General features: G+C 37.2%; 1 pseudogene; it reads right to left on the bottom strand.

Annotated features, from left to right (window-relative positions):
• Positions 1-822: 822 nt before the first annotated feature.
• The window catches only part of LOC121043746 (transcription initiation factor TFIID subunit 10-like), a 33,751-nt pseudogene continuing 23,924 nt past the window's right edge, over positions 823-10,649 (bottom strand).

Raw genomic sequence — 10,649 nt, 5'->3', positions numbered from 1 at the left:
CATGCCCACTGAAGAGAAATAATGTTTTATAGACTTTTATGAATTAAAGGGAATATTCTAGATACTGAACTGGGCTAAGGGTTTGAAGAACTAAATTCTTGGCTTATTTTCTGGGTTAATTTGTTTTTTTTTTATTTATTTTATTTTTTTTATTTTTGGGACAGAGAGAGACAGAGCATGAACGCGCGAGGGGCAGAGAGAGAGGGAGACACAGAATCAGAAACAGGCTCCAGGCTCTGAGCCATCAGCCCAGAGCCCGACGCGGGGCTCGAACTCACAGACCGCGAGATCATGACCTGGCTGAAGTCGGACGCCTAACCGACTGCGCCACCCAGGCGCCCCATTTTCTGGGTTAATTTGAATAATAATCTCACAGTGCCCAAATCTCTAATAACACAAATGAGAAAATCAGCCGTGCTAAGTGATCTCAAAAAGTTGTTCAGACTTCAAAATTCCAGACCAGACACCAAGTCGCTGCTTCTAAACTAATGCAGGCTTCGTATCAATGATACATTTATTATTCCATTTTATTAGTAAGATGGCATCATACATTTCTATAGCTCAAAGTGTACTTTGATCTCCATACTTTTGATTCATGAAAAACTCCCTGAGTTGTCTTCAATTTCTTTCATCAATGTTTTATAATTTTCAGATTACAGCTCTTTCACCTCCTTGGTTAAATTTATTCTAGGTATTTTATTCTTTTTGGTGCAATTTTAAACAGGATTGTGTTTTTATTTTTTCCGTGTCACAATAAATTTTTTATGGAAACAGGCTGGTGTGGGGACAAGGGGACAAACAAGTGCCTTTAGGTCCAGTGGCTCAGGTGAACTAGTGAGGCCTCTTCACATCGATGCCATACTCCGCTGACTGCAGGGGTCAAGTCTTCCATGGTTAGCGTGCTGCTTGCGGTCCTTGCTGTTGCTTCCAGAGCTGCTGGAAGCTGTGCCCTTCATTTTTCAGTGCTGTAGGGCATCACTGGCAATATCTGAGATGGATTTCTGGGCAGCTGCAGCTAGGGAGATGAGCCGAATTATGCCTGGGTCCAAGGTCTCAGAGCCAGCGCCGTGCAGGTAGTAACTAGGCACCGCATCTGGGATCATAGGCGTGTAATCCTCTAGTTGCATCAAGAAATCGACCACAGGCTTCTGGACATCACTGCCTTCACCTCTCCAATGGTCCTGCTCCACAGCACGTAAACCCCAGTAGACCCAGCCCCCTCGACCTCGGTGCCTGGCAGACAGTGGAGGCGCCCAGCACCACCCCAGTCACGTGCCCCCTGCCACAGCTCCAGCCCCAGATCCGCCCCACCCCACCCCGCCCCGCCCCGCCCCGCCCCACCCCACCCCGCCGCCGTCCCTGTGGAGCTGGCCTTGTTTTCCCCAGTGGTGCTCATGGGGCAAGACTAGGGGTACTGCTGAGGCTCAGGCGGCAGAGCTCAGCACAGACTTGTGATGATTGTCTTAATTTCTCTTTCTGCTACTTTCTTGTTGAGAGTTTGTTTTTGTTGTTGTTTTAAATCATGAACGGATCTGACATTTTGTCAAATGCTTTTTCTATATCTATTGAGATAGTTACATGGTTTTTATCTTTTTTTTGTTGTTAATGTGATGTATCACATTGATTTATTCGCAACTATTGGACCACATCTTGCTGGAATAAATTTTACTTACCTGTTAGAATGGCTAGTATCAAAATGACAAGAAATAATAAATGTTGGCAAGGTTGTGGAGAAAGGGGAACACACTCATGGTTGGTGGGAATGTAAATTGGTGCAGCCACTACAGAAAACAGTATGGATCTTTCTCAAAAATTGGAAATAAAACTACCATATCATCCAGCAATTCTACTTCTGGGTATTTATCCAAAGAAAAATAAAATACTAACTTGAAAAGATATATGGAACCCCATGTTTATTGCAACATTACTTATAATAGCCAATGTATGAAGTAACCTAAGTGGCCACTGATGGATGAATGGTATACATAAACAATGGAATATTATTCAGCCATATAAAAGGATGAAATCTTGCCATTTACTACAACATGGATGGACCTCAAAGGAATTATGCTAAGTGAAGTCAGACAAAAAAAGACAAATACCATATAGTCTCTCTTATATGTGGAATCTAAAGATAAATTAATTAAACAAAAAAAGCAAGGTCAGAGTCATACAGAACAGGTTGATAGTTGCCAGCGTTAGAGCATAGGAGAAATGGGTGATCTGTTTTTGTTCGTTTGTATTTCGGAAATAAATTAAAAACCAAGCCAAACAATGTTAGTTGGCATAGTGTAGGTATAACATCGGAATGAGAATCAGAAACTTGCTGAATTTTGGAATAAGGTCAAATAAAGGATCTTGCATACACTTAATAAATTACCAAGCTAAGGTTCAAATTCAGGTCTGTCTATAAAAGTCAAAACCTTTGTCATTATTCTAATCTCTTTTTCATCAAGAAGAAAATGTTGAAGCAAAGGGTCATGAGGATCAAAGTTAAGGCACTCTGTTTAATCTAAGCAAGTAGCCAAGGATAATAATCAAGAGTAATCTACCATTTAGATTAAAGACAGTAAATCTAGAAAATGGATCCATAGTCCAGGAAACATGCAGCCAATGTTTTCGGGACAGATATTTGGGTACAAGAAATTATAAATGCAGATTATAGAACTTGATTCTGAAGACAGCTTCTATCCCATCCAAAGGAAGATATTTCAGTGAGCATTTTTTTACTGAATAAATTTAAGATTGCCAATAGATGGTATATTGATACATAGATACATAGATATATAAATATAGAAATAGGATATATGTAGCTTAAAAGATTAGAATTTAGATAGTGGGTGGTAAAAGTGAAGAACAGAAATGAAGACATAACCTAAGAAAATGAAGCTCCTACTTAATGAAAATTTAATGGGTTCTGGAGACAGATGGACTGGGTTCACATCCAGTCTGTATTATTACCTATGGAATCATAGGCAAGTTTTATAACCTCTGGAGCCTCTCTGTACTTTTCTATAAAACAGAGACCATGAAATTTACCATGTGTGGTTGTTGTGAATATTAGAAAGAATATATCCAAAATGCCTAGCTGTGCCTCCATAAAGTAGTTACCCAATGGATGGCAATAGAACTTGTCTTTATTATTAATACTGTCAGCTTCACATAAAGTTGCATGTCCTTGCCTAGCGGGGCGGGGGGCGCAGAATGATAGATTCTGATGGCTAAATAACACATTCCTATGCACCAGAGAACTGAAAAGATAAGGGAGAAGAAAATGGATGTATCAGAATAGGCAGGTTCCATTTCAAAGCACTCAAGGAATCAGCAGTTAAACACTTAAAAAAAAAAAAAAAAAGGTCTTATCCATTTGTGTTGAAAAAAGAGACTAAGTTGGAAAGTGACATTTGTAACATTAAAGGACCTGCTCAGTTCAACTTTGCTATTTTTACTATTTAGAGTCTGGAACACAGAGAAAAAAGGGTCTTTGAAATTTAGTTCCATGTTTCCAATTAGTAAATGGCTTCTTAATTATTATGATTCTAATTTAGGAAGACGAAAATAATGGTTCATAGATATTTTTATCCTTTCTAATAATAAAGAATAACTGGTAAGTTTGTAGTTAAAATAAACCATAGATGGATAAATGAAAAGCTGAGAATGTAAATAATCTAAAGAAAATTACATTGTTTGCTAAAAAGATCATTTTGGCATAAAAATCTGAGTCTAAGCCATATCTGATGGTAAGTATTTTGAAAGAGAAATAAAAAAGACAAAGCATAAGAATTATGTGATGTGTCAGCCAATGGCTGCCTGATAACTTTAAAAAATGGAGTCAAAGATGAGATTTCTCTACTAATAAAGAGAAAAACAGGAGTTTTGCAGGTTAAAAAAATAAGGTAAACAACTTGTGTATCTATTTTTTCTAAGTGCACTTATAAAAGACAATAAAATAGGTAGACAGAATATAATAACAATGTTGATGTTATGCTCTCAATTTAGTAGAAAATAGCCTATATATAGCCTCCCTAATATCATGACACATGTGACTTATGTATACGTGGCAGTCTTCCCTTAATGTTATGGCTATGTGTGTATAGACACCATTTCAGAATTCAACTCAGAAATCTCATTATGCTCTATTTAATTGGGTGTGTTTTTAAGTAAGCTGAAATCCATAATACGAGACATAATACATTTTACCTTGTAACAGATTTATCCCATCTTGAATAATAATTGCCTATTCCACAAGAGTAACCATTTGAGCACCTTAATATGGATGACTGGTAAAGAATAAAGAACACCAGGAAGTCAAATATCCTCAAATGAGAATGAATATATATAACATAAATGGTATAGAGTTGTGACAGCCTGTGAAGGATTAAAGATTTTGCTTAAACAGATGTGACCTGGAATTTATTGTAATTACTGTGGGTCTATGGTTAATTCCATAGAAAGCAAATAGGAAATAAGAGTAAAAGATTTTATTTTCTCAATTAGGCAAGGATCAAGCTGAGGGAGATCAATGAAATCGTGATCAGTAACACCTAGCTTATCATTACTGAAAAAATAAAAGTCACTTGGAAAAAGACTAGGAGAGCAGAAGGTAGGCAAAGAATCTTGCTGGAAACTTATGGACAAATTGCTTGAGCCAGATATGTCATGAGTCATAGGCTCACTATTTCACTGTTTGTAGACACATCAAAACATAGAATGCCTTAGCCTACGGTTACACTAAACCTAATTTGAATAGTGGAGAATCTCCAGAGTTGAAACTTTTTGTTTTTTTTTCAACGTTTATTTATTTTTGGGACAGAGAGAGACAGAGCATGAACGGGGGAGGGGCAGAGAGAGAGGGAGACACAGAATCGGAAACAGGCTCCAGGCTCTGAGCCATCAGCCCAGAGCCTGACGCAGGGCTCGAACTCACAGACCGCGAGATCGTGACCTGGCTGAAGTGGGACGCTTAACCGACTGCGCCACCCAGGCGCCCCTAGAGTTGAAACTTTTTAAATTATTTAATTGCATATACTTTTTTACTAGGATTATTATTACTGAATAAATATGCTTTTGAAAAATGTGTTTAATTTTTCTTTCTGAATAACTATGCTTAAAGGGAAGCTATTTCTGTAAACCACAATGCATACTGCCCCCAATCCACCACCTGATAATTAACCTGAATTTACTCATCCTAATTTGCAGAAATGTGGAAAAAAGTAACTTCCTTTTTATAAATCTGTAGGTTATGATAAAATTAATGATAACACAATCAACTAGTCATTCATTAACTCTAATTTTAATTTAATGAAGCAAATCTAATCTGAGTCTTTTTTTGCATCTTACCCTTTATCAATAATAATCTGAAACTATGGAATGCCATTAGAGAATGCATTAGTAAGTTGAGATCTGTGCCCTCTCTTCCAAATACTCAACAAGATCCACAAAGTCTATGTTTTGCTTTTGATCTTAAAAAAATGAAATTCAAACTAAAGTTTCAATTTAATGAGGTTAATAGATTCAGAAAAAGCAAAAGTACAAAGAAATAGAACATAGGATAAATTAGTTCAGACACTGAGATTAATGATTTTCTTTCATAGCTAAATTATAAAAACTATTTATGAAATTATAAATAAAGATGCTTTTCTTTTGGTTATACAGGAAAATAAAATATATTAATCTAATTTTGATATTTAAGTAAAGTTAAAATTTAGAGTTTTCCAACTATAGTATTTTGATCTTTTATTAAACTTAGATTTAAAATTCAAAGAAACGCATTCTCATTTTATAGCATTATCCTCCACTTTGTACTTAAATATCTATCATTAATAGGTTATATTGGGTAAATATAATGCACTAATGAATAAATCAAGCTGTGTGGGATCCAATTAAGTTGTTTTAGAAAATAAGCTGTTATGTGTTTGAATTCTGGTTTTTGACACTTAATGTCGTTTTGACTTTGAAAAGTTACTTTAAAAGTCCCTGATCCTTATTTTTTCATATCTAAAATGAAGTTATTAGAAGTAAGTTTATTGTGAATACTAGATATGCTCTATTTGCAATATTTACCATTGAATATGGCTCATGGTGGGAACCAGTCTTTAAAGTGTTGGGGCACCTGGGTGGCTCAGTTGGTTGAGAGCCTGACTCTTGGTTTAAGCTCAGGTCATGATCTCACAGTTTCCTGAGTTTGAGCCCCCGCGTTAGGCTCTGCACTGACAGTGCTGCGCCTACTTGGCATCCTTTCTCTCTCCCTCTCTCTGTCCCTCCCCCACTCGCTCTGTCTCTCTCAAAATAAGTAAACAAAAAATTAAAAAATAAAAATAAAATGAATATTACTCCTCTTTCTCCCTCCCCTTTTGCTTCTTCTGATTCCCCCTTCATCTTCTTTTTTGTATCATTATTATCACCAATTGTTTTAGCATGAATTTCATTTAAACAAATGAAAACACCATCATTACCATGTTTGAACTGCATCATTTTACATCTGGGTAGACTAAAGGGCTAAATGTGATGAATGAGCTGTACTGATTCCAGATCAGAGCCTCTAGTGACCTTATTACTTTAGGGTAGAGTATAGAAAATGCTTTCAGAAAGAAAGATGATCAAATTGATATAGCCAAAATAATCTTTTGTTCAACTTGTCAATCAATTTCATAGCCGCAAATGATATATAATAATGAAGACTCTATTCACCATGGATTCTTTATGGTCTCTAGTTCAAGCTCTTGCTATTATTGAAAGTTTTATTCCTTACATTCATTTTTAAAATTTGACTTCATATTTGGATATTATACAGTGATGTTCACAAATGAGAATAAAGTACATGAAGACTTAGGGTCTTTGGGGAAAACATTATCAACTTAAGTATATGGTCCATGGTGATAGAGGTCAATCTGAACAGATAAGTCATTTGTTCCATCCAATGTTAATTTGGGCTGTATGCCTGAAGACAGGTGTTGCCTAATGGAAATCATCAATTCTGATTTAATTCTGGATCTCATTCTAAATTATATTGTGAGCTTTCAGGTGGCATTTAACTTCTAGGACTAATGAACTTCCTCTGTGAAATCTTTAAGATACTTTTTTTAATTCTAAGATAGCTACAAGGATTTTAACCTGGGAAATAATGATTTTTGGAGAACTAATAACTGTGAAATGAAGAATTACAGTCTTTGCTTTTCAGGTTATAAAGGGGTCACTTCTGAAGCTGGGCCAATGAATTAGCAAGTATCTATATCACTACTCTATTTGATGTCTATGACTATATCCCCTCCCTCCCCCCACATTATGCATCTGTGTGTTCAATTTGAGTTTTGTTACACAAATGCAACTTTAGTTATCAGAACATAAAACAATGTGGTAGACTAAGCCAATAATGAAAGGCCAAATTTTCTGCAGCATTGTCCCATTTTTTGATTACCTTGATTGCAGCGTTTTCAGCCGAAAAGTGGCAAGATCTAAGTTATATTGTGAACTGATCACTATTTTTATTGTGTCAATGCAGAGAAACTAGTTAGGAGGCTACTATAATAATATAGGCAAGACATGGTTGTAACTTGGACTTATATGATACTTTTGGAAATAATTATCAGTGGTAAGATTGTGGATAATTTTGAAGAGAGAGCAAACCAAATATTTTCGGAGTATGAGAGGAAGAAAGTCACCAAGGATGATTCTTCAAAGTTTTGTTTCTGTTTTCTGAGCAACTTCATAATAAGGAAAACTGTGGAGGGGAGTAGTAGTTAATGGTGAGTGGGGGCAGAAATACTATTAGTCATGTCTTGCACGTTGGATTCTCCAGATGCATACAGGTACAAAAAGCTTATTAGAGATGAACAGGTATATATATATATATATATTTTTTTTTTTTTTACATTTTTTAGTGTTTATTTATTTTTGAGAAACAGAGAGAAAGAGCATGAGTGGGGGAGGGGCAGAGAAAGAGGGAGACACAGAATCTGAAGCAGTCTCCAAGCTCTAAGCTGTCAGCACAGAGCCCAACACAGGGCTTAAACCCACGAACCATGTGATCATGACCTGAGCCGAACTCAAACGCTCAACCAACTGAGCCACCCTGGTGCCCCAGAGATGAAATTGTGTAAACGGAAGGTGGACCAATAAGGCTGATGAGAGAAAAAAGTTTAATTGCAATGCAGGGCTGTCAACACCATGACTAATTTGATGGAGTCCTCTGCAATGAGCATTGCCTATCAGTGTGTATTACAGAAGCTGAAATGGCTGGGCTTATCTATCCTGACCCTCTGTCACTGGATGTGGCTTCCCCCAAACAAGGTAGCTGTCTGCAGGTGAGGCAGACTTTAAAGATCTGGACATTGGAGGCTGTCTGCTGAGCTCACAAACTGCAGCTGGGCAGCAAACCTGGCTAGGAAAGATCTGGCATTTTTTATTGACTTTTCCATATTCATTAAGAGAGCTGCTGCTCAAGGATGCAAATGGACCTTTCTTTCTGAGGAGAACCATACAAAATAGACATTAATTGGACAAATTACAGCTGGTCTCAGGGCTCAAAATGATGCTTACTGTCTCCCTCTTTCACTATCGATTTCTAATTTCCCAACACTCTGAGCTACTATCTCTGTGGCCTTAGTATCTTGCATGGCGAAGTTACCTAGACCCTGCTTTCAAAGGAGTCTGAGCCCGGATCCTCTGCTCTTCTCAGAAAATGGCTGTTGTTATATATTTATAGTTATAATTGGTCAAAAGTGTAGTAAGAAGCATCCAAATGGAACAACCAAGTTTAACATGTATTTTTTTTCTGCGTCTCGTGTAACAGCAGTGCTACATTCTCATAATTGTCGGGGTCCATTACCATTGCCTAGGGAGTAATTCCTCTTCTTGTGTAGAGGTCCTGGAAACAAAAGGCACCGTATATGCTCAGGAATCATCTGATTTTATTTTATTTTATTTTATTTTATTTTATTTTATTAATTAATTTATTTATTTTAAGTTTATTTATTTTGAGAGAGAGAGAGAGAGAGAACACAAGCTGAGGAGGGGCAGAGAGAGAGGAGAGAGAGGAGAGAGAGAATCTCAAGCATGGTCTGCATTGTCAATATAGTCAGAGGCAGGACTTGAACTCAGAAACCATGACATCTTGACCTGAGCTGATATCAAGAGTTGGATGCTTAACTAACTGAGCCACCTGGATGCCCCTGAATTTTGTAATTATAGTTACATAAGATACTTTTATGTATCCTATGTGAAAGTAATTTCCTTCTAAAGATCAGGATTTCTGATCCTACAGGGTCCAGAGTTGTGGAGACAGAAAGCATCAAATCCCTCTTAGGTCATCAGAAATGATAATGAGACCATTCAGCTTCCTCACTTGGTTTCCAAATGAGAGTGTATTTTTTCTACTGGGTAACATTTTTTTTTTTGTATTGAATATATAGTCAGAGTCCTGAAGGATAGTATCTTATCCTTCAGAGTATCACCCTAAAGGGGAAAATCAGCTGTGGTTTCAGCAGGCTGTCCCAACAATCTATCAGGTGATGAATGAAATATGAAAAATGGATCTCCCAATCATAATCCCACAACCACACCTTCTTTGCTGAAAGTGAATGCTCTAGTCTCCTGCGATGTGATGTGGGATCCCATTCCAGTGCATCAAGTAGTGGGTAAGCCTTCAGAAATTGGAGGTCAAAGTCCAGGGGATAGAAAAAACAAATCCATTACCCAGAATAAGTGTGTGTGTGTGTGTGTGTGTGTGTGTGTGTGTGTGTGTGTGTGGTGTTTTTTGTTTTTTTTTGGTTTTTGTAATTCTGTTCTTTCCAAGGAAGGGCTCTAGAGAAATCAACTTTCCACTTGGTCTAGTCAAGAAATGATATCACATGGAGGCACCTGGGTGGCTCAGTCGGCTAAGTGTCTGACTTCGGCTCAGGTCATAATCTCACGGCTCATGGGTTCGAGCCCCACCTCGGGCTCTGTGCTGACAGCTCAGAACCTGGAGCCTGCTTCAGATTCAGTGTCTCCCTCTCTCTCTGCCCCTCCTCCGCTCACACTCTATCTCTCTCTCAAAGTTAAAAATATTTAAAAAAAAAGAAAAGGAAAAAGAAAAAAGATATGATATCATATGAAGACTTCACAAGGCTCTCTGTTGCTGGCACTTCAGACATTAGACAATAATGATGATTAGATTAGTCTTGGGAAGTAGAGTCCCTGATATTGGGCTTATGTGTAGCCTCCATTCCTATAACTAGGTCTTTTTAGTTCATATGTGCGCATCAAGGCAGAATGATGTTGGCTAAAGACGATAACTGACATCAACTGGCTGAGATAATTTGTCTACTTAGTTGTTCAGTGTTTTTTGTACTTGGATGCTCTCTAGTGGATATTAACATGTTACAGACAGATGTCCAAATGTAGACACTGATTAATTAAAGATTTATGCCGGAAAACATAGGATGGCTAATAAAAATAATTGAATCCTTATGTTATAATGTACAATTATTGGAAGAACACTGAACTAAGAGTCACAAACACAAGGTCTCATCTTGAATATGACATTAGTAGGACCTAGACCTTGACCAATTGTAACTGCATTTGTGAAAATAGGAATATTACTTGCTCTGAATGCCTCAATGTGTTATTGTGGTAAATAGTAAATTCTGGTGAAATTTAAGTACTGTTTA

Source organism: Herpailurus yagouaroundi, unplaced genomic scaffold (genome assembly GCF_014898765.1).
Source record: "Herpailurus yagouaroundi ecotype Mexico unplaced genomic scaffold, PumYag 187, whole genome shotgun sequence".
Taxonomy (NCBI): domain Eukaryota; kingdom Metazoa; phylum Chordata; class Mammalia; order Carnivora; family Felidae; genus Herpailurus; species Herpailurus yagouaroundi.
The sequence above is the reverse complement of the archived record's forward strand: the minus strand, read 5'-3'. Positions and strand labels throughout refer to the sequence as shown.